The 25,681-nt window shown below is 37.5% G+C and overlaps 1 long non-coding RNA gene across 1 annotated transcript; it reads left to right on the top strand.

Annotated features, from left to right (window-relative positions):
* The first annotated feature begins 748 nt into the window (after positions 1–748).
* On the top strand, positions 749–25,628 carry LOC125961900 (uncharacterized). Its single transcript, XR_007473004.1, has 3 exons — positions 749–880; positions 18,928–19,069; positions 19,220–25,628. It is a non-coding gene; the product is annotated as an uncharacterized LOC125961900 (long non-coding RNA).
* Positions 25,629–25,681: the final 53 nt, after the last annotated feature.

Below are 25,681 nucleotides of genomic sequence, written 5' to 3'. Positions count from 1 at the left end.
AACTGTGTTCACAGCTTTCCTTTTACCTGCAATATTTGCATAGACTGAGTCGCTTTCCCACCCTTATTTAAAAAGCCTTCTTCCTTCTTCCTTCTTAGTCATTTCCTTCTCTTCTCTCTGACATGACCTTGAACACCCAGGCATTTCCCCACGTGGCTCATCTGCCCGCACTGGAGCTAGTTTCCTCCTAGCTTGGCCCCGTGTGTCCTGACAAGGGCCGCGTCTGGGTGACAGCCAATGGCAGGACAGCTGTGGCCTGTTGAGCAGTGGTGGGGTCATCCCCAGCAGGGAGGACAGAACTGCTTTAGGGATATCCTGTTGGTTGACAGAGAAACAATCACCCAGGATGGCCAGCCAGCAGGAGGCCCCGTGTTTCTCTTTCACCAGATACCAGTCTTGAACCAGCTGTATCTGGAAAAGGCTGAATTGCAAAATGTAGCTGACTTGAAAGAGCAGCCATGAAGTTGCAGGACACCATACATAGCAAGATTTGATTGCTTAAAAGTACACAAGCAGTTAGGTTTTCCATGTCTACAAAGTGCATGTAGATACACCAAACTGTGGCCAGAGCTTGGGGACAGCCACTGTAGTAGGTACTGAAGACAAAGATCAATCTCGTGTCCTACCAGGACTCTACAGACTAGAGGCGAAGGAAGTGACGTGGATAAGGCCAGGATAGAGGGGTGTGCCGGCTGCCAATGGGGCATCCCCATCTCCTGGTCTAGAGCTGTTTCTCTTTGTTTATGGGTGTGTGGTGTGTTCACAGTAGGCACTGGGATTGCGTGATAATGGACTGGATGTGACAGAGCGGAGACTGGGGGCAGGAAGACCAGTCAGAGGTTACCACAAGAGTCTGAAAGTTGATGAGGACCTCCTCTGGGTGAGCTTGGTGGAAAAAAAAAGAAAATGTTAGATACATATGTTTTACACACACACACACACACACACACACACACACACACACACACACATGCAGGATTTTTTTCACAAACATGAATTCTTTGGAAACACAAACTAGATAGCCCACAGTGATTTTCTAGGGTCTAAAGCTGATGTACTACTGGTTCCTTCTTTAAGAAGAGAAAAATTCAAAACATGAAAATTGGTTAGGAAGGTGAATACTTACTGTGAATGAGAAAAAAATTTTTAATTTGGCAAGTATCACAAACATGACAAAATTTAGATATACAACGTTATTTTTATTAACTAGCTGCCAGGCACTTTTTTTTAAACATCTTTATTGGAGTATAATTGCTTTACAATGGTGTGTTACTTTCTGTTTCATAACAACGTGAATCAGCTATACATATACATATATCCCCATATCTCCTCCCTCTTGTGTCTCCCTCCCACCCTCCCTATCCCACCCCTCTAGGTGGTCACAAAGCACAGAGCTGATCTCTATGTGCTATACGGCTGCTTCCCACTAGCTATCTATTTTACATTTGGTAGTGTACATATGTCCATGCTACTCTCTCACTTCATCCCAGCTTCCCCTTCCCCCTCCCTGTGTCCTCAAGTCAATTCTCTACGTCTGCGTCTTTATTCCTGTCCTGTCTCTAAGCTCTTTAGAACCTTTTTTTTTTTAGATTCCATATATATGTGTTAGCATATGGTATTTGTTTTTCTCTTTCTGACTTACTTCACTCTGTATGACAGATTCTAGGTCCATCCACCTCACTACAAATAACTCAATTTCCTTTCTTTTTATGGCTGAGTAATATTCATTATATATATGTGCCACATCTTCTTTATCCAATCATCTGTCGATGGACACTTAGGTTGCTTCCATGTCCTGGCTATTGTAAATAGAGCTGCAATGAACATTGTAGTACATGACTCTTGTTGAATTATGGTTTTCTCAGGGTATATGCCCAGTAGTGGGATTGCTGGGTCATATGGTAGTTCTATTTTTAGTTTTTTAAGGAACCTCCATACTGTTCTCCATAGTGGCTGTATCAATTTACATTCCCACCAACAGTGCAAGAGGGTTCCCTTTTCTCCACACCCTCTCCAGCATTTATTGTTTGTAGATTTTTTGATGATGGCCATTCTGACTGGAGTGAGGTGATACCTCACTGTAGTTTTGATTTGCATTTCTCTAATGATTAGTGATGTTGAGCATCCTTTTATGTGTTTGTTGGCAATCTGTATATCTTCTTTGGAGAAATGTCTATGTAGGTCTTCTGCCCATTTTTGGATTGGGTTGTTTGTTTTTTTGATATTGAGCTGCATAAGCTGCTTGTAAATTTTGGAGCTTAATCCTTTGTCAGTTGCTTCATTTGCAAATATTTTTTCCATTCTGAGGGCTATCTTTTTGTCTTGTTTATGTTTTCCTTTGATGTGCAAAAGCTTCATTAAGTTTCATTAGGTCCCATTTGTTTATTTTTGTTTTTATTTCCATTTCTCTAGGAGGTGGGTCTAAAAGGATCTTGCTGTGATTTATGTCATAGAGTCTTCTGCCTATGTTTTCCTCTAAGAGTTTTATAGTGTCTGGTGTTACATTTAGGTCTTTAATCCATTTTGAGTTTATTTTTGCTGACACACTTTTGTAATGCTTTTTTTTCTACATATTTTTGGCTTCATAGTTTTTGATCACCTTGTCATAGTACAATATTTTTGGAATATTATTTTCTGGACAGAAGTTGGAAAGATAATCTAGTCTTTTAGCATGCTGGATGCAAACATGTCTTTTGTTATTGATGAAATGGATAAAATCTATAATTTTACTGCTATAGAGCTATACCCTACAAACACAGGAATTCTGATAAGTTCTCTTGTGCAATTCTCATCAAAAAAAAAAAAAAAGGAAAAAATGAAGGAATTCCCTGGCGGTCCAGTGGTTAAGACTCCGCACTCTCACTGCCTAGGGCCTGGGTTCAATCCCTGGTCAGGGAACTAAGATCCCACAAGTTGAGTGGCGTGGCCAAAAAAAAAAGAAAAAATATTGGTTTAAATAAAGGAAAAATGTATGGCGAGCGCATAATCATACTTGCTCCTTCTTTGAGTATATTCTGACAAGAATTGTCTCTTTTTAACTCAATGTTGTTGAGAATCCAATCCTCCATTTATAATCTTACATGTCTGATGACTAGAAGAATTTCACAGAATAGTTTTGGCTCCTTGTAAACCTTGCCCTTTCTCTACTACCCATAAACTTAGAACATCTTAGGACACATTCCCATTTTCGTAGAGCAAAACAACCTTTGGTCTCGCTCCTTTGTATCACAACACAGGGTGAGTAAGTGCCATGGATCTTAGGGGCATTATTTCCACACAGAGGGAAAGGGCTGCAAACCAAATAAAGATATCCACCAAATCCAAACTAAATATAACCTCTATTCAATTCCCCCTTAGCCCAGAGTTTCTCAACCGTGGCGCTATTGACATTTTGGACTGGGTAATTCTTTGTTGTGTGGGCCTGTCCTGTGCGTTGTAGGATGTTTATCAGTATCCTTGGCCTTTATTCCCCAGATGCTAATAATATGCAACCAGTGATGACAACCAAAAAAGGTCTCTGGGCATTTCCAAATGTCCCTTAAGAGCAAAATCACTCCCACTTCTGTCATCATTGAGAACCAATGCCTTGGATAGATTCCCCCAAATACCTATGGCCGTTCCAACACTATCTAGCAAGAGAGGACTGTGATAAAGCAGAAGTTGCTGTGGAAAGGTGACAACAGTCTTTCCCAATTGCAGTTAAAGTATTTTACTTGCAGATTTCACAAAAACATGGAAAGGCATCGCTGGCTACTCCCCAGGGCCTGGGGAGAAACTTGGAAAAGGGTTTTTCTGCCTCTGGAGTAAAAAATGTGTCAACACAATGACAATGTTGTGACATTTGTAGTTAGTGCCATGGTCCAGGACTGGGTGATTCTTGTCTTGAAAGAGACAAATTTTCATGCAAATCCATTATTTTGTCCAAAGGACCTAATCTCTCATGGACCAATCCTTTGCGAAAAACACTGAAATGACCTCAAAATTGACATAAACTTCTTGACCCGACAGGAAAGTATAAAATCCCCAAACTTCTTGAGACTGGTTGGCAATGCAAACTACTTCTTAGGATAAAGAGTAGTAAACATTATATACCCTGGCTCTTACCCCTCAACCTGAGTCATTCTTTTAATGAGATCTCATTTATTAAATTCTGCCCACCGAGAAATAAAAATTCTACCACTCTGTTAACCTATGAATTTCATTTTTTCCACTTATTCCTTGTACATTTTTTCTTTAGAATATCGCTTTTCTACTCTGATAAAAATGTCTTATGATTCTATTTAATGAAGCATCCCATTTGGATAGAACTGGCTGTTCAGAAAAGTGGTGAATAAACATCCAGTGTTTTCTGCATACTTTAAATCTCTGTTTTATCTTTTCCCCTGGTTTCTGGGGGGCATAGCCCTTGTGTTTTCTCTTCTGATGCACAAATATCACATCATTTTCTTTTCAGTTCACCTGTGATACATTTGAGGGTTTCAAAATGAGTGTTTATTTAGAAGAAAATGCGCCCCATGCACCCAAAGAATAACAAAGTTGAGTTTAATCAAGTATCTATACAGAGGTCTATGAGAGTAATTAAGATGTAGCCATGGATTGACTAAATTGCTTTCTGTTGCCTCAACTCTAGGGAAACCCATCCCAAATTACCCCCTTTTAGTCTTTAGATATTTCTAACTCTTTCCTATTCCTCTTTTCCCCTTCTTATGAGCAAGAGTCAAATTCTTATTGAATTCTGAGCCTAATTAGAAAAGAAAGAGAAGTGTATTTTTTTGCATGCTTTAATCACGTTGCTTTTATTTTCTTTCATCACTCTGCTTCTTTTTCTTTCCTTTCCCACATGCTACTTTGATCAGGGTATTTTTTATGGTCCCTCTTTCCCATAATCCTTCTCAACCAGGATGACTGCTTAGTCCAGCATAGGAGATTCTCTCCTGTGAGCCTTCCTTCTCATCAAGATCAACAGAAGAAGTGCATTTTGAGTCACATAATAATTTTTGTTTGGGGGCATACAATTTTCCCTGCATAACTTATGAATTCAGGAGGCATCGAGTCTGTCTCGTATGAGTCTAGAAAAGTACTTTCTTCCCTATTTTAGCCAATCTCCATCTGAGACAATTATCCTTTTTGCCTTGAGATGAGCCCATCTTTGCTTAAGAGGTCTTCATCCTCAAAGATCATGCCATCACTAAGGAATTTTAAGCGTTCTGCTAGAGACTACTTGAAGAGACACATGCTCATTTCCACAGTGCACCTGTTCCTATGGTGGCCTTCCTCTCCACTCAGCTCAGTGAAGAGCACCACCAAAGCACTGACCCTCTATCCTGCTTCTTCAGGACAGCAAAAATAGCTTGTATGTAGTGAGGGTTTATCAAGAGCCCAAACTGTCTTGACCATATTTACATGCATTATCCCATTTCATTCATAGAGCCGACCTGTGGGGTAGGCAGAAGACCAAAATGAGGCTTAGATGAAGGCACTTGCCCAAGTCTACCCAGTTAGAACACTGTAGAGCCAAAATTCAAGCCCAGGCCATTTAAATTCAGGATCTGAAGTCTTAACTTTCATTAGGAACACTGTGACTTGAAATGATTTCTGTGTGAGATCAATCCATATGGAGGTAAACAGGTTATGATAATTGGACTAGAAAGGCCTCGATACATTCCCTATTACCACATGACAGGCCACAGCACCTCACTGGGACGTCTTCAATATAAATTACTCAATGGCAGTTCCAAGATGAAATACAGTAGAGAGTAACATATCACAGAGTTTTAAAACTGGGAGGAATTGATTAGGTCATCTATATGACATACACACACACATTTCTACATGACATATAGACATACGTATGTATGTATTCTGGAGTATCAAAGATTCTTGACTCAAGAAAATACTCAATCAGATGTGAATAACATTCTTTGGAGGTGACATTTCCCTGATAAGACACTTAAAGGATGCTCTCAATTTTGCACACTAAGAATCATTTAGAGATTAGTGTATGTACGTGTGAGTACATGCACACTTCCAAAAGTCTAGTTCTTTTTCTTGCTACTGTGATACCATCCTCACAAACCTATGATTCACAACAGGAATGTAGCTTGGAACTTCTGCTATGTAAGCAGCTGCAGATACTTCAAATACCATTGTACATGTGATCCAGGACTTGCTATAAATTTGCCCCTAAAAATAAAGTAACAAGTGACTGAGCAGCAATAGGAATTAATCACTGCAGTGTGTGAATGGAATGCACTAGGCTCTACCTCAAAATCCTTTTATAAAAAGATTGATATAATTAAAACCCCAAAGAAATACCCAAGGATGTTATATTTGACTAAATGTGCTGCAAAATTTTGGAGAAAGGATTTTTTTTAAAAAGGGGGAAGCATGGTAAAAAAGTGTTTCCACACCTTCTATATCAGTGGAAATGGGATGATATTATTACATTACTGAAGAATTTACCCTACAAAGGAATTTAAATTGGATTCAATCTCTTGGTACACTGGGATTTTTTGAAGGCCAAGGGGATAATCAAGCTTCTCAATTAAGTTGTTTGCCATGACAGGAAATAACTTCACAGTTAAAATTTCTACCATGATTTGTAGCAAAGATTACCGTGGTGATTCAGAAATATGAATAAAAAATCCAGGCATCTCAAGCTTGCAAAATTAGATGTGAATGAATTCTTTAAAAAGCAATAAACCAACCAAACAAAGAAAAAACAAAGAATATGACTTAAGGAGGTCTGTCTTTTTCCAACGACTGTAACACATTCAGTATCCATCCAGCATCCCCTGCCCTTCTTACTCTTAACAGCCCCTCAAACAGAAGGAGAAGGAGAAGAATAAAGAAAGAGAGAGGGAGAGAGCGAGCGAGGGTGGCATGAGGGAGGGAGGGAGGGAGGAAGGAAGGAAGGAAGGAGGGAAGAAAACACTAACTAGAAGAAGAAGAAGAAAGAAAGAAAGAACACCAACCAGGACGTTTTAAAAGGTCACTAAACACATGGTTCAGAAAGGCCTCTTTGAGTTGGAGTACACCATAGGTAATAAAGTGTTTGGGCCATTTGAAAGAAAATTTGATTGAAGATCAATTGTTGGACATGAGGAAAGTGAAATAGATTTCTTAAAGCCACTTGAATTACCAAAGATGAAAGGTTAAAAGCTTTAAAGACCAAAAACTACATTAGCAACTGAACAGTAAATACCATCAACAGAGACACAGAAGAATTATCAAAACAAATATTAAATGAAGAGGGAAAAAAAGAATTCATTTCAGACGCCAAACAAATTTCCTTCTCTTTGTATTCTAAAATTGATTTTGCAGTTTTAGAGGGAAGTACTTATGGGTAATTTCTGTTTAATGCTTTCTAAAAAATATATAAAATCACTCTTCACTTCAAAGGGACAGGGATCAGAACAGGTAGGTTTTCTCGGACAGGTTTGCCACTGCTCTACACTGGGTTAGGAGCTGTGAATGTTTCTATAATGAAAGATGATATATTGTGGTTTGTAGATTCCTTAATCTTACATGAATTAGGCTGAAAACCACACACTATAAGCTTAGTTTCCATGGCATTCTTGATTTCTATAATAGTTGTGTTGTAGGGGGGAACTTCTATGATGTTGAAAAGCACAGATACTTATATCTTATTAAACTAACATTAAAAAGACCTTTTCGGGTCATTGACCAATATTCCTTAAATACTAACCTTAAAAAAGTTAACCATTATTGTTAGAGGCAATAATGCACTTTCCTGACTTCTTAAAGACGCAGTTGAACATAGTTTAACCTCTTTTTGCTAATTCAGCGTCATCATTATAAACTTCATTTATTACTCTCAAAATAACTTGATACTATCATGGACTGAAGTATGTTTTCCCTTACATTAAAAATCATTTGACTGTTCCAGACAAAGATACTGCAAGAAAAAACAAAGAAAATAACCTACAAACTAATACACTGATACAAAAATCCTCTCAGAATACTAGAAACAAAATTCAACAGCACATTAAAATAATTATCATGATGACCAAGTGGATTTATCCCTAGGATGCAAGGATGGTTCAATGTGAAAATGAATCAGTGTGATACACCACATTAAGAGAATTAAGAAGGACAAAATCACATGATCATCTCAATTGTTGCAGAGAAAGCATTTGATAAAATTCTGCACTCTTTCATGATAAAACACTCAACCAACTAGGAATAGAAGGATATTACCTCAATAGAATAAAGGTCACATGTGATGCTAACATTATACTCAGTGGTGAAAAACTGAAAGCTTTCCTCTAATGTCAGGAACAAGGCAAGGATGCCTACTTTTACCACTTACCAATGACATTATTTGCAGAAATAGGGAAAAATCAAAAATTCAAAATCTCAAAGCACTGGGAATAGTCAAGACAATATTGAGAGAGAAGAACAAAGCTGAAGGCCTCACAGTTCTTGATTTCAGAACATGTAACAAAGCTGTAGTAATCTAAACAGTATGGTACTGGCATAAATGTAGACATAGAAGACTCCAAGTTTCTGGAAAATGCAAGCAAACATCTTATTGTTAGGTTATGTGCTGCTTAGAGGTCATGCAAGTCTTCAAATGACCTTGATTAGTGAAGGGGTTTGGCATGAGAGGGAAAGAGTGTGTCTTTTATACCATCCAGAAGTGAAAGTTTAGCATTTACATTTCTGAACTTCATCACTGCAGTGGATTCTCTCCAGGCCAACAACAAAACCTGACTGAATATTAGGTGTATGTATGAGGTATAAAACCATTGTCAAGGAATAGTAAGGCAAAAGGAAGCTACGCTGTGTGGCTGACAGGGTCTTTGTGCTCTGGCCAGGTGTCAGGCCTGGGCCTCTGAGGCAGGAGAGCCAAGTGTAGGACACTGGACCACCAGAGACCTCCTGGCCTCATGTAATATTTTTTGGCAAGAGCTGTCCCAGAGATCTCCATCTCAAAGATAAGACCCAGCTCCACTCAAAAACCAGCAAGCTCCAGTGCTGGACACCCCATGCCAAACAACTAGCAAGACAGGAACACAAACCCACCCATTAGCAGAGAGGATGCCTAAAATCATAATAAGGTCACAGACACCCCAAAACACACCACCAGACGTGGACCTTCCCACCAGAAAGACAAGACCCATCCTCCACCAGAACACAGGCACTAGTCCCCTCCACCAGGAAGCCTACACAACCCACTGAACAAACCTTATCCACTGGGGCAGACACCAAAAACAACAGGAACTATGAACCTACAGCGTGCAAAAAGGAGACCCCAAACACAGTAAGTAAAGCAAAATGAGAAGACAGAGAAATATGCAGCAGATGAAGGAGCAAAGTAAAAACCCACCAGACCAAGAAATGAAGAGGAAATATGCAATCTACCTGAAAAAGAATTCAGAGTAATGATAGTAAAGATGATCCAAAATCTTGGAAATAGGAGAGAGAAAATACAGGAAATGTTTAACAAAGACCTAGAAGAACTAAAGAGCAAACAAACAATCATGAACAACACAATAAATGAAATTAAGAATTCTCTAGAAAGAATCAATAGCAGAATAACTGAGGCAGAAGAATGGATAAGTGACCTGGAAGATAAAATAGTGGAAATAACTACCACACAGCAGAATAAAGAAAAAAGAATGAAAAGAATTGAGGACAGTCTCAGAGATCTCTGGGATAAAATTTCCATACCAACATTCAAATTATAGAGGTCCCAGAAGAAGGAGAGACAAAGAAAGGGACTGAGAAAGTATTTGAAGAGATTATAGTTGAAAACTTCCCTAATATGGGAAAGGAAATAGTCCATCAAGCCCAGGAAGTACAGAGAGTCCCAACAGGATAAATCCAAGGAGGAGAATGCCAAGACACATATTAATCAAACTATCAAAAATTAAATACAGGGACTTCCTTGGTGGCACAGTTGTTGAGAATCTGCCTGCCAATGCAGGGGACTCGGGTTCAATCCCTGGTCTAGGAAGATCCCACATGTGGTGGAGCAACTAAGCCCATGTGCCACAACTCCTGAGCCTGTGCTCTAGAGACTGAGAGCCACAACTACTGAAGCTTGTGCACCCTAGAGCACACATGCTGCAACTACTGAAGCCCTCGTGCCTAGAGCCCGAGCTCTGCAAGAAGAGAAGCCACCACAATGAGAGCCCTGTGCACAGCAGTGAAGAGTAGCCCCTGCTCACTGCAACTACAGAAAACCTGCACACAGCAATGAAGACCCAACACAGCCAAAAATGAATGAATGAATGAATGAAAAATATTAAATAGAAAGAAAAAATATTAAAAGCAGCAAGGGAAAGCAACAAATAACATACAAGGAATCCCCATAAGGTTAACAGCTGATCTTTCAGCAAAAACTCTGCAAGCCAGAAGTGAGTGGCAGGACATATATAAAGTGATGAAAGGGAAAAACCTACAGCCAAGATTATTCTCCCCAGCAAAGATCTCATTCAGATTCGACAGAGAAATTAAAACTTTTAAAGACAAGAAAAAGCTAAGAGAATTCAGCACCACCAAACCAGCTCTACAACAAATGCTAAAGGAACTTCTCTAGGTGGGAAACACAAGAGAAGGAAAAGAACTACAAAAACAAACCGAAAACAATTAAGAAAATGGTAATAGGAACATACATATTGATAATAACCTTAAATGTAAATGGATTAAATGCTCCAACCGAAAGACATAGATTGGCTGAATGGATACCAAAACAAGACCTGTATATATGCTGTCTACAAGAAACCCACTTCAGACCTAGGGACACATACAGATGGAAAGTGAGGGGATGGCAAAAGATATTCCATGCAAATGGAAACCAAAAGAAAGGTGGAGTAGCAATTCTCATATCAGACAAAATAGACTTTAAAACAAAGACTATTACAAGAGACAAAGAAGGACACTACATAATGATCAAGGGATCAATCCAAGAAGAAGATATAACAATTGTAATATCTATGCACCCAACATAGGAACACCTCAATACATAAGGCAAATACTGACAGCCGTAAAAGGGGAAATCGACAGTAACACAATCATAGGGAACTTTAACACCCTACTTTCACCAATGGACAGATCATCCAAAATGAAAATAAATAAGGAAACACAAGCATTAAATGATACATTAAACAAGATGGACTTGATTGATATTTATAGGACATTCCCTCCAAAAACAACAGAATACACATTCTTCTCAAGTGATCATGGAACATTCTCCAGGATAGATCATATCTTGGGTCACAAATCAAGCCTTGGTAAATTTAAGAAAATTGAAATCATATCAAGTATCTTTTCTGACCACAGCGCTATTAGACTAGATATCAGTTAAAGGGAAAAAACTGTAAAAAAAATACAAACATATGGAGACTAAACAATACACGACTAAATAACCAAGAGATCACTGAAGAAACCAAAGAGGAAATCAAAAAATACCTACAAACAAATGACAATGAAAACACGATGACCCAAAACCTATGGGATGCAGCAAAAGCAGAGGGAAGTTTACAGCAATACAATCCTATTTCAAGAAACAAGAAAAATCTCAAATAAACAATGTAACCTTACACCCAAAGCAATTAGAGAAAGAAGAACAAAAAAACCCCAAAGTCAGCAGAAGGAAGGAAATCATAAAGATCAGATCAGAAATAAATGAAAAAGAAATGAATGAAATGATTGCAAAGATCAATAAAACTAAAAGCTGGCTCTTTGAGAAGATAAACAAAATTGATAAACCATTAGCCAGACTCATCAAGAAAAAAAGGGAGAAGACTCAAATTAACAGAATTAGAAATGAAAAAGCAGAAGTAACAACTGACACTGCACAAATACAAAGGATCATGAGAGATTACTACAAGTAACTATATGCCAATAAAATGGATAACCTGGAAGACATGGACAAATTGTTAGGAAAGCACAACCTTCCAAGACTGAACCAGGAAGAAATAGAAAATATAAACAGACCAATCACAAGCACTGAAATTGAAACTGTGTTTAAAAATCTTCCAACAAACAAACGTCCAGAACCAGATGGCTTCATAGGCGAATTCTATCAAACATTTAGAGAAGAGCTAACACCTATCCTTCTCAAACTCTTCCAAAATGTAACAGAGTGAGGAACACTCCCAAACTCATTCTACAAGTCCACAATCACCCTGAAACCAAAACCAGACAAAGATGTCACAAAGAAAGAAACTACAGGCCAACATCACTGATGAACATAGATGCAAAAATACTCAACAAAATACTAGCAAACAGAATCCAACAGCACATTAAAAGCATCATACACTATGATCAAGTGGCATTTATCCCAGGAAGGCAAGGATTCTTCAATATACACAAATCAATCAATCTGATACACCATATTAACAAATTGAAAGATAAAAACCATATGATCATCTCAATAGATGCACAAAAAGCTTTTGACAAAATTCAACACCCATTTATGATAAAAACTCTCCAGAAAGTAGACATAGAGGGAACTTACTTCAACATAATAAAGGCCATATATGACAAACCCACAGCCAACATCATGCTCAATGGTGAAAAACTGAAACCATTTCCTCTAAGATCAGGAACAAGACAAGGTTGCCCACTCTCACTGCTATTATTCAACATAGTTTTGGAAGTTTTAGCCACAGCAATCAGAGAAGGAAAAGAAAGAAAAGGAATCCAAATTGGAAAAGAAGAATTAAACCTGTCACTGTTTGCAGATGACATGATACTATACATAGAGAATCCTAAAGATGCTACCAGAAAACTACTAGAGCTAATCAATGAATTTGGTAAAACAGCAGGATACAAAATTATGCATAGAAATCTCTTGCATTCCTATACAGTAATGATGAAAAATCTGAAAGGGAAATTAAGGAGACACTCCCAGTTACCATTGCAACAAAAAGAATAAAATACTTAGGAATAGACGTACCTAAGGAGACAAAAGACCTGTATGCAGAAATCTATAAGACACTGATGAAAGAAATTAAAGATGATACAAATAGATGGAGAGATATACCATGTTCTTGGATTGGAAGAATCAACATTTTGAAAATGACTACATTATCCAAAGCGATCTACAGATTCAATGCAATCCCTATCAAACTACCAATGGCATTTTTCACAGAACTAGAACAAAAACTTTCACAATTTGTATGGAAATACAAAAGATCCTGAATAGCCAAAGCAATCTTGAGAAAGAAAAATGGAGCTGGGGGGCTTCCCTGGTGGCGCAGTGGTTGAGAATCCACCTGCTGAAGCAGGGGACACGGGTTCGTGCCCCGGTCTGGGAAGATCCCACATGCCATGGAGCGGCTGGGCCCATGAGCCATGGCCACTGAGCCTGCACATCCGGAACCTGTGCCCTGCAACGGGAGAGGCCACAACAGTGAGAGGCCCGTGTACCATAAAAAAAAAAAAGAAAGAAAAATGGAGCTGGAGGAATCAGGCTCCCTGACTTCAGACTATACTACAAAACTACAGTAATCAAGACAGTATGGTACTGGTACAAAAACAGAAATATAGATCAATGGAACAGGATAGAAAGCCCAGAGATAAACACACACACACATGGTCACCTTGTCTTTGTTAAAGGAGGCAAGAATATACAGTGGAGAAAAGGCAGCTACTTCAATAAGTGGTGCTAGGAAAACTGGACAGCAACAGGTAAAAGAATGAAATTAGAACACTCCCTAACACCATACGCAAGAATAAAATCAAAATGGATCAAAGACCTAAATGTAAGCCCAGACACTATCAAACTCTTAGAGGAAAACATAGGCAGAACACTCTATGACATAAATCACAGCAAGATCCTTTTTGACCCACCTCCTAGAGAAATGGAAATAAAAATAAACAAATGGAAGCTAATGAAACTTAAAAGCTTTTGCCCAGCAAAGGAAAACATAAGAAGACAAAAAGACAACCCTCAGAATGGGAGAAAATACTTGCAAATGAAGCAACTGACAAAGGATTAATTCCAAAATTTACAAGCAGCTCATGCAGCTCAATGTCAAAAAAACAAACAACCCAATCCAAAAATGGGCTGAAGACCTACATAGACATTTCTCCAAAGAAGATATACAGGTTGCCAACAAACACATGAAAGAATGCTCAATGTCATTAATCATTAGAAGAATGCAAATCAAATCTACACTGTGATATCATCTCACCCCTGTCAGAATGGCCATCAACAAAAAGCTACAAACAATAAATGCTGGAGAGGGTGTGGGGAAAAGGGAACCCTCATAACTGTTGGTGGGAATGTAAATTGATACAGCCACTATGGAGAACAGTATGGAGATTCCTTAAAAAACTAAAAATAGAACTACCATATAAGCCAACAATCCTACTACTGGGCATATACCCTGAGAAAACCATAATTCAAAAAGAGTCATGTACCATAATGTTCATTGCAGCACTATATACAATAGCCAGGACATGGAAGCAACCTAAGTGTCCATCGACAGATGAATGGATAAAGAAGATGTGGCACATATACACAATGGAATATTACTCAGCCATAAAAAGAAATGAAGTTGAGTTATTTGTAGTGAGGTAGATGGACCTAGAGTCTGTCATACAGAGTGAAGTAAGTCAGAAAGAGAAATACAAATACCGTATGTTAACACATATATATAGAATCTAAAAAAAAAAAAAAGGTTCTAAAGAGCTTATAGGAAGGACAGGAATACAGATGCAGACGTAGAGAATTAACTTGAGGACATGGGGGTTGGGAAGGGTAAGCTGGGATGAAGTGAGAGAGTAGCATGGACATATGTACACTACCAAATGTAAAATAGATAGCTAGTGGGAAGCAGCCGTATAGCACATAGAGATCAGCTCTGTGCTTTGTGACCACCTAGAGGGGTGGGATAGGGAGAGTGGGGTGGAGGGAGATGCAAGAGATATGGGGACATATGTATACGTATAGCTCATTAGCTTTGTTATACAGCAGAAACTAACACAGCATTGTAAAGCAATTATACTCCGATAAGTATGTTTTTTTAAAAAAGAATTCCTTCAGAAAATACAATTTGTTTCTTTACCTAAAACAAAAACAAACAAAATAAAAGATAGACATAGAGACCAATGGAACAGAGTCAAAAACCCAGAAATAAACTCTAGTGTGTATGGTTAAATGATCTTCCACAAGGGTGTCAGAACTACACAATGGTGAATGGTGTTGGGAAAACTGGACATCCCCATGCAAAGGCATACAGATGAACTCATCTTACACCATATAAAGAAATTAACTGAAAATGATTAAAGAAAGACCTAAACATAAGAACCGAAACTAGAAAACTCCTAGCAAAAAACATAGGAGAAAATATTCATGATGTTGGAATGGGCAATGATTTCTTGGATATGACACCAAAAGTACAGTCAACAAAAATAAAAATAGACAAATGAGACTATATCAAACTTAAAAACTTCTGCTTAACAAAGAAAACAATAAACAGAATTAAAAGGCAACCTATGAAATGGGAGAAAATATCTGCGTATCTTATATTGGATAAGGGGTTAATATCCATAATGTGTGAAGAACTACTTCAATCAGTAATAAAAACAAATAACCCAATTAAAAAATGGGCAAAAGACTTGAATAGACATTTATCCAGAGAACATATACAAATGGCCAATATGCATATGAAAAGATATTCAGCATCATTAATTATCAGGGAAATCCAAATCAAACCAGAATGAGATATTACCTCACACCTGTTAGGATGGCCTCTCAGAAAACCAGAAATACCAAGTGTTGAGGATGTGAAGAAATTGGAACCCTTGCACATTGTTGGTGGGATTGTAAAACAGTGCAGCCTTTATGGAAAATGTATGGAGGTTACTAAAAAAATTAAAAATAGTGTTACCACATGATCTAGCAATCCTACGTCTGGTTATATATCCAAAAGAATTGAAAACAGGATCTCAAAGAGATATTTGCACACCCATATTCATTGCAGCATTATTCACAATAAGCAAGGTATAGAAGCAACCTAAATGTCCAACAATGCATCAATGGATGAATGGATACAGAAATTGTGGCATATATATATATATATATATATATATATATGCCCAATGGTACATTTTTCTGCCTTAAAAAAGAAGGAAATTCTGGCATATGCTACAGCATGGATGAAACTTGAAGACATTATACTAAATGAAATTAGCAAATTGCAAAAAGACAAATATTGCACAATTTTACTTATATGAGGTATTAGAAGTAATCAAATTCTTAGAAACACAAAGTAGAATGGTGATTGTCAGGGCCTAGGAGAAGGAGAAATGGTGCATTCCTGTTCAGTGGGTTAGAATTCAGTTATGCGAAATGAAGTTCTACAGATCTGTTACACAACAATGTGCATAGAGTTAACAATCCTCTACTGATATATTTTTGTAGTTCTCTTAGTTTCTAAAGTATAATTTCTGTTTCTTCTTAGTGTTGTCAGTTCTTATTTCTGGATGTTATAGATCTATATAGTTTCTAATCCTCCATCTTAAGTAATAATGTTTGTGGTGGACATCTGAATATAACCCTATCTCTCTTACAAGTGCATGGGCTTTGTGTACAGCTGCTTGTTTCTCAGAGACCTATTTCTCCACTTATTATTCATAAATATGTTTAAAAAAATTGTACACAGTGAGTTTCTTTTTAAATTACAGATATATAAGGGAAAAAACTACACAAAAGAAAGTCTTTCTTCCATTTCTATTTCCTAGCCCCCATCTTCCTTATCAGAGCCAACCACTGTTTTGACAATCTTATATAAGCTTCCAATCTTATATAAGCTTTTAAGTTATATATGTGTGTACACATATATGTGTATATATATATATATATATATACACATATATGACTTAAAAAACACAAATGGAAGAATACTATAAAACTGCTCTGCACTTCATCACTAAACAATAGATGTTAGGGAGGTATTTATTATCTCCTATTTAGATTGATCTTATTATTTTTAATGTCACATAATAAAAGATATAGTGGATAAATCAAATTAATTTAATTGGTTCTCTACTGATGGATTTAAGGTTGTTTTCATATTTTTACTATCATATACTCTAAGAATGCTATTTAAAAAAATGAAAGAAATCTCATAGGCAACTCAAATTCATAAAGCAAGTAATAGAAGCAGTGTGCAGTGTATAAGCCTATCATAAATCTAAGGCAGATAAATTAAAACAATTCAAACTTACCATAGGAGCTAAAACCTTTTGTACTAAGATGTTTACATGACATGGTACACCGTGGAATATGATGCCGAGTTGAGCACAGGGGATGACGGGTGACACCCCTGACACCTGTCCAGCATGATTGATCCAGGAACATAACAGCTATGGAACCATGTTTGTACATGAATGGGTATGTGAAAGTACAAATTATAAAAATGAACAGTAAAATGAGTGATACATACCTGTCCAAGTTCAAATACATGCACAAATGTTAGGGAAAGCTTCATTTGTAAGTTTGTGCAGGTTAAATGAACATGTCAGAGATGTTGAATGTGTTGAAATTTAACATTTAGCATTTTTTAGTGTGTATTCATTTTTATTATAGTTTAAAAGTATCTAAAGGAAATACAACTTAAAAGAATAAAATCTCATTTCTCACTTCTCAGATTGGCAAATATGATAAAAGTTGAAATCAAGTTTTGGCAAGGACATGGGGAAATCAGCACTGACTTGTATTGTTTATGAGAACATACATTTGTAGAAATTCTGGAGAGAAATTTGGCAGTTTTAATACATTTCTTGGGACTTTTCCCAAACACGTACAAAAATATATATGTAAAATGGTTTTAATTATAACACTGTATGTACTCACAAAAATTAGAAACTCTCTAAGTGTCTCAAACTGTGGGGATGTAAAAATAATTTACAATATGCATATACTTTAATATGTAGCTGATTAAAATAGTGAATATATTTGTAGGTATTGATTGGAAATGTTTCCAAGATATCTCATTAAGCGATCAGGACAAGATAAAGAACAGTAGTGTATAAAATCCTCTTTTTGTGTATGAGTGATAAAAGTGATACATATCTGTGTGCACTCATCTGTATGAAAAATTTCACAGCAAACTATTGATACAATATACTTCTGGGACGTGGGTTGGGGGACCTGAAGTGAAAGACAGACTTACACTTCAAATTTTTCTTGTACTATTTCGTGAGTTTTATTCATAAATATGTATCTCCAAATATAAATTAAAATAAAAATATGGAAGCACTGTGGTGTTTTTACGAAATAAAATTTGAAAAACACTTTTCAAAGAACTCGCTTTTAAAATAGAGTGGTGGAAATTCAGGGGATGCAATATTGTTTTTGGGTTCCTTGTTTTACAAATCAGAAAGTTTTGAAATACATGAATTTCAAAAAATGCTCTTTCAAAGATTTTTTATGATATCATCAAGAAAGATGAAGATAAGAAGATTTAACTCCAGAAGAACCTAGAATGGTTGGGAATCAGCATTAGAGCTCCAGTGGGTGCGGGAAGAAATTTTGTAAGTGCTTTTGTGACCCCCAGATCCCCCCCAGAATCCCACAGAATCAGTTGGAGCAGTAAATTGCTAGCATATGGTGGAACACTCTCTCTCAGACTTGTAGCACCAATGTACAAATTTTGTACCTCTTTATAGTTGAGATGTAAAGAAAATCTCTATAATTTTAATTATTAATTTTCTTAGCTTAAAAAGACTTAAATTTTCTTTCTGTGAATTGTGAAAAAGCATGAACAACACAGATAGCTCAAGAAAAACAGAGAAGTAAAAAAAAATTCCACTGCCCAATGATAACTATGCTTAATATTCTTATAGATTTCTCTTCCATGGTTTTTTGTTTGTTAACTCATTTAATTTGACCTTTTATATGGACATGATCATCCTGTCTATACAATTTAATTTCCTGTTCAGACAGGCCAAGGGAGTGTTCTTTGGGAGCCTGCACTATAATAAAGATAGAAGAAGACCTGGATTATTATTATCATTAAACAGCTACAAGCAACAAAAACAGTCATGAAACTTCTCAGGAAAATATGGTACCAGATCATTGAAGGTAGGTTTGGAGAGTCGGACTGACAGGGGAATATGGAGATGAAAATGAAATTCAGGGACCAAAAGTGTTCTTGGTTTACTAGATGTGACAACTTTCCAACTTGCAAGAAGGGAGACTGATCATTTGTTTCCTTGGTTCATGTGTTTGCAGACACAGCTCTTCTTGATCTGGCAGAGCCATTCCAGTGGGGAGAAGAACATCTGCTAAACCAGCCTTGGTAAAATCAGTCTAGGGACACTTTGACTTCAAATCACAGAGAACCCAATTAATAGTGGATTAAACAAATAAGAGTTCATTTTCCTCAACTGATCAGGCTCCTGTAGGTAAGCTGCTACCAGCTTTGATTCAACAGATGTATGATATGGGGGCTGGCGCTTTGTGATTCTTCATGATTGCTTCTGAGGTAGGAAAACAGCAAAGGGCAGAACCAGCTGAAAGTGCTTCCTTTTATCAGGACATCAGAAGCTATCTCAGAATCCCTATGTCTGTTTATTTCTCACTGGCCAAAATTATGTCAAATGGCACCCTGAGCTGCCAGAAAGGCTGGGAAGAAAGGTATTTCATTCACTACATTGCTACATCACACAAAATTGGGGTTCTTTTATGGAAGAAGTGGGAAATAGGCATCATGTAGACAACTCACTTTGTCCGCCTCAGGGGACAAATGCTTTCCACTTCTAATTCCTTATTTCCAAGATATACATAGAATGAATCTTTCCTTTGCTCACTGTCCCAGAGGTGGGTTCTGTAGAAGGTTGATGAGAATGGGACTCCAGGTTGCACTGAGAAAGGAGACATGCCAGCTGGGGGCTATGAATGCTCTTGCCAACCAAGCATCATCTAGAAGTGTAACTCAATCTCAAGAGAGGCCATCCTCCACCTAGGGGAATGGCCACCTCATGTCCACCTGGAGCCCATGTGGAAAAAGCCCATTCATAGGCTTGATGATTCAAGACCATCATGGTGTCATATGCAGTATATGGGAAGTCAGTGGACATTTCCTTTCCCTCCATTTTAACCCAACTCCAGAGGGGTAAGCTCTGCGAAAAGGAGAGGGTGTGAGAGAAAACGGAATACATTCTTCACCCCTAGACTGTGGAAGCTGCAGAAGAGACTCCAACCGGGAAGGAGAATGAGCTTTGGATTGCATCTGATGACATGAACTGGACTGAATCTTACAAACATAAATGAAATGGTATTGATAAATATGAGTACCTGATAACCTAGAATCAGGCTGAGATATTGTAAGGGAACTACTACTCAGTGGGAGAGGAAGATTTGACAAATTATAGCAATGGCAGCTGTTATGGTTTGAATAGTGTCTCCCCGCAAAAAAAGTTAAGTCTTAACCCTCAGTACCTGTGAATGTCACCTTATTTGGAAATGGAGTCTTTGCAGATGCAATTAAGTTTAAAGTCATACTGAATTAAGGTGAACCCTGGTCCAATATGGCTGGGATCCTTACAAGAAGAGGGAAAATTGGACCCGGAGAAGCACAGGGGGAATGCCATGTTAAGACAGAGGCAGAGACTAGAATGACTTAGGTGCAAGCAAAAAAAAAGTCAAGGATTGACAGCCACCATTACAAGCTAGTAAGAGACAAGGAAGGTTTCTATCCAGAGTCTCAGAGGGAACATAGCGCTGCTGACACCTTGATTTTGGACTTCTAGCCTCCAGAAATGTGAGAGAATAAATTTTGTGGTGTTAAGCCAACCCAGTTTGTGGTACTTTGTGATAGCCGCCCCAGGAAACTAATACAGCAGCCAACAGAGTGGAGGAAATAATGCTTTACATGTATACCCCTAATGATGTGAGACTGTTTATGAAACCAATAAGACATAACCAACTTTGATATGGATTGATACCTTTGTCACTATACTATTTTCAATGACTGTTTAATGCCTTCTTTCTAACCTGGGCTAAATAGAAAACATCCTTCAACTGCCTTGAATTTTTTCCTAAAGCAGAAACTTATTAGGCTGTTCTTGCTTAGAGACTGTATAGTGTTTTTGCTTTGGTTGTTAAACATTTTAATTAGGAGCACAGAGCTTACTAGAGAAGGCATTCATTGCTTCTCTAACTTTCTTAGTATTATCTGAGTGAGGATATCTTTAACTCTGTCTCTTGTGTCTCCTCCTCTCTCTTTTTTTCCTGTGTCTCTTTTTGCAAGAAGAGGAAAAGTTTCTTATCACGGGCTTGAAACACTCTGTCTTTTTACTCTATTGCAAAATTGTACACAAGGAAAAATTAAGGAGAAGCTCAGTTGCCCATGGTGGTCTTACTCTAAGATGCCTGGCTCTTGTGGGCGTGTCATTGGCCATTCTCCTATCTCATTAACTAGTCAACATATTTGCATATCTAGATGGGTAGGGAAGATAGGTAAGAAGCTAACATTTATGGAGGATTCAGCGTATTCACAGAGTAACTGTGCTACATATTTTATTTTATTTGAAGTTTACTGGCTTATCTCTTTTAGCATTTTGCAACTTGCCTCCCACTTCTTACACAACTTTAAAATTTGCCCTAAACATTTTAAATCATATTTTAACACAATAGAACTTGTCAGTTTTAAGTTTACTATGATTTCCTCACATCTTTTTTTTTTCACTTTAGAAAATACTAAAACAAATTTTAGCAAATCACATTGTGAGTTCCTTGAAAATGCTATTTTTAAAAAATAGAAATGATATGACAAATTCTTATATAATGACACTACAAATTTTTGGTTTAAAAATTGTTTAAGTGTAGACATATGACTTGCTTAAAAGTAGAATATTTATATAATTATGGCACATTAATTATATTAGGATATTACTTCATGTTCTAAAGTCTATGCCATGGAAATATATTTGTCATTTGAAGGATGTTTGAGATATTTATTACTGTAGACACATTTTTAATTGGCAAGTATAAAAACTACTTGTTAAAACTTTGAATTCTTACAAAATTCAAGTTAATATTTAACACATGAAACAAAGTAAGAAATAAAGAAACCCTTAATGCTGAAGTTCCACCATTAAAAAGTGCTTTAAAGTTTTCTGAACTTAATTTGAACCTTTATTTTCATTTAGGTGCCATTAAGGAATCTGAAAGGGGAGTGACAGAAACATTGTTTGAAATTTGCCTCTAAAACAACTTTAACCACTTTAACCCTTTGAATGCATGTCCCAGGCAGCATTAGGATGCAATAAACCCCAGAGAGAGTTAGGGGAGAGAATTATTTCTGGAGCCCCTGTTCCATCTGGCATTTCTTCTCTTCCTGTCTCACAAGAGTAATTTGAGGTGCACAGGTATCTTGGGGACAGGATGAGTGGTGAGGCTGGTGACCAAGAGAAGGAATACGTGAACTTTCTGCCCACTGGCTTTTTTCTTCTTCCCTTTTCCTCTTTGGGTTACTGACTCTGCCACCCAAGTCATGACCCTGGGGATGACTTTCATACTTCCTTCCCCCCACTTCTCCTCTTATCAATATCCAAGTCTGATGTTACCTCCTTCACATGTAAATTTTTCCCTTCCTCTTCATCCCTTGGAATTGTTCACAAGGACAGTGACAACAAGCTCTCCATCCAGACCTTCTCTCCAATCTACATTTCATACTGATATTACAGAAATCTCCCCAAACCACAAATATGACTATGTTACTTACCTGTTTAAAAAAATTCTAGAGGGTTCTCAATGCCTTTAGGATAAATCATAATTCCTAGAGCTGGTCCTTAACTTCTGACCAAACTTTGCTTTCCACTTTGGGCCCCTTAAACCTCTACTCATAACCAGGGTCACTGAGTTTGGAGTGGTCACTGGTACGACTCTAGGGGACACTGTTCACAGACGATCTCTATGACCAATGTTCCCTCTACTTGAAATGCCTTTCCTCCCTCTGTTCTTTTAATACACAATCTTTCTTGAGTTTCTCCCAGTACTTCCCTTCTTTGTATGGGAAGGGAATTACTAGGAGCTCTTCTTCCTCTGTGTCCCCTCTCCCTGTATGGATTTCTTTCATATAGTCTATAATTCAATAGTAACTATTTGTCTATATGCTTCTCTACTTCCTCTCCTCTCTGCCCCCCCAATAAAGTGTAAGTCCCTAGAAAACGGGGGCTGTTTTATTTGTTTTTATATCCTGAGCACTTAGAACATTGCCTGGTACATAGAGGTAATTAATATTTGGTATGAGTACAAGTGAATGAATGAATGAATGAAATGCAATTAACTTTGCCTTGGTGTGGGAACTCTAAGTTATCTCTTTAAATTTTCTCTATGTACATTTAGAGTGCGTTTCTTTCTATACTAGCTTTGGTCCCATCCTAACATCCTAACCTGTCCCTCCCGATTGTTTTCTAGTTGCTTTACCTGGTAGCTTCTGTCTCTAGCAGGACTTGGCTTTTTCCTGGAGCAAATATTAGCTGCCACCATACGCTATTTGCTCCTTTGGATCATGTGTCCCTTCCTCTGCGGAGATGACCAAGAGTTTACCATGGCTGTAGTGCAATTGGCAGTTGTCTGAATCAAAACTCATTAATAAAAAAATGATAATGCTTCAAAGTACATTACATTACTCCTTCAAAGTCCTTTGTGAACATTATCTTATTAATCATCACAATAGCTCAGGGAAAGATAAACATTGCTGGTTATCTTACCTAGATCATATTTGGAAGGACCTTTTTTTTTCTTGTTATTGTTTGATTATGCTATGAAATCTGGAGAGCAATTTTCATATTGGCTATTTGGATATAATTTGATATGCTGATGTAAAAAGTTCCCTGGATCGGTAAGGTGGTTTTTATTTTTATTTTAGATGTCTCACCCGGACTCTTGTCAAATTCTTTCCAGAGAGCTAACCAAAGAATAACAAGCAAAAGACCTGATATTTCTGCTCAAGGATTGAAATTTTCTGGATAGCTTGAGGCTCTTTAAACCATTGATTCATGATCTAGAAATCAAAAGATTCTTCTTTACTTGCACATGTGTAGGTGCTCAAGTAACTGTTGAATGACTGAATGATGTACTGATTTATAATTTAGAAGTAAATGAGGGGGCTTATGTAGGAAATCAGAATCCTAGTCAGGAATTCCATTAGTAACTGATATCAAATAGCTAAAAGAGAATTCTTTTAGGAAAGGAATTTTACTTAGAAAACTGGTTTAAAAAATTCGCTCAGCAGCTGTGTCCCCACCTCACCTTTAACACCCTAGCTTTACTTTCCTCATAACACTTCTCACACAGTTCAGTGTGTTTATTGACAACTTTAGTTTCCCTTCTGGAGCAGGTGACATATTCCTTACGTGTTGACACATTGTGGGTCTCAATAAATGACTGTTGAATTGAAAAACATTAACTAGAGAAATCTTTCCTATAACAAAATTATAGGAAATTTGGATGGATTCAGTTTCAAAATTATAGGAAGGGGTTGTCTAATACTAGGGCACTATATTCAAATGGAGCGGCAGGTATTCTCAGCAGGACTTGTGTGAAGAATTTGAAATCTTTTAATAGCTCAGCAACAAACTGTATTGCCTGTAGAAGGTTTTCTTTTTTCTAGAGATGTCACAGATGATAGTGGTACCTTCTACGTCCTAAGATGACTTCTTCCTTTATGGGAGAGTCCAGGGTGGAGCGGTCATTGGTGCAACTATACCACTGTTATCTTTGGTGCTGCTCAAGAATGCTGGAGGGAGACTTCATGAGGTTTACCTCAAGTTTCTTTCCAGTGCAGGTAAACATTTCTGACCTTATAGATTCTGTCAACTCTCTATGTCCACCTCATAAGCATAGACTTAAGGACCAGGCAGAAGTCAGGCTGTGGTGGTAATCAAACTTTCTCAACACAATAGTTTTGTGGCAAAAGGGTGTGGAGCTGTGTGGAAGGGTGGACATTTCTCTTGTCTTGTAATTTCCCTTTCTGGTTGAACACACACACTTTCCATGGGCACCTTTTCTTCCTGCTCTTCATACTGTTCTTTCAGGCAGTGCTGGTGCCCAGGACAAAGATGGAAGCTTTCTGAAAATCTCAGTTTGAACACGCTCTTGAAACCCTTCTCCAATCCCCAAGGAATTGTGACCCATTGTTGAGAAATGCTTGAGTAGAACATGCAGGCTCCTATATGCCACTTTTTAAGGTGGAGAGATAGAACATCCTTCTAGCTTTCTAAAGTCTTGTTCATTCTTGCCTTTTTTCTTTCAGTGAGAAAGTTGGTGCTGATATCCCATAGACAAAGCATAACAAATAGGATTAAAAGTGGTTCTACAGTCCAATCAGTAATAAGGACCTTCCATGACTCAGTGCTGTGGAGGGAAGAATATTAGTCAGTGGATCCCCAGGAAAATGATAATGCTTTAAAAATGAAATGCACATCCTTCGTCTAAATCTAGTTCCCTCAGCTTCAGCTAGTAAGCTTTGCACTTAGCAGTGCTCACACCAGCATCTGTTTCATTCCTTAACAGAATAACATTGTTTTGATGAAATGCCTATTTCTCCATTGTCCATGTTTTGCACAGCAATTTTATTTTACATTTAAAAAATGTTAATTGAAATATAGTTGATTTACAATGTTGTGTTAGTTTCAGGTGTACAGCAAAGTGATTCAGATATATATATATATATATACATATATA

Source organism: Orcinus orca, chromosome 18 (assembly GCF_937001465.1).
Source record: "Orcinus orca chromosome 18, mOrcOrc1.1, whole genome shotgun sequence".
Lineage (NCBI taxonomy): Eukaryota > Metazoa > Chordata > Mammalia > Artiodactyla > Delphinidae > Orcinus > Orcinus orca.
This window is presented reverse-complemented; position numbering and strand designations above follow the sequence as displayed.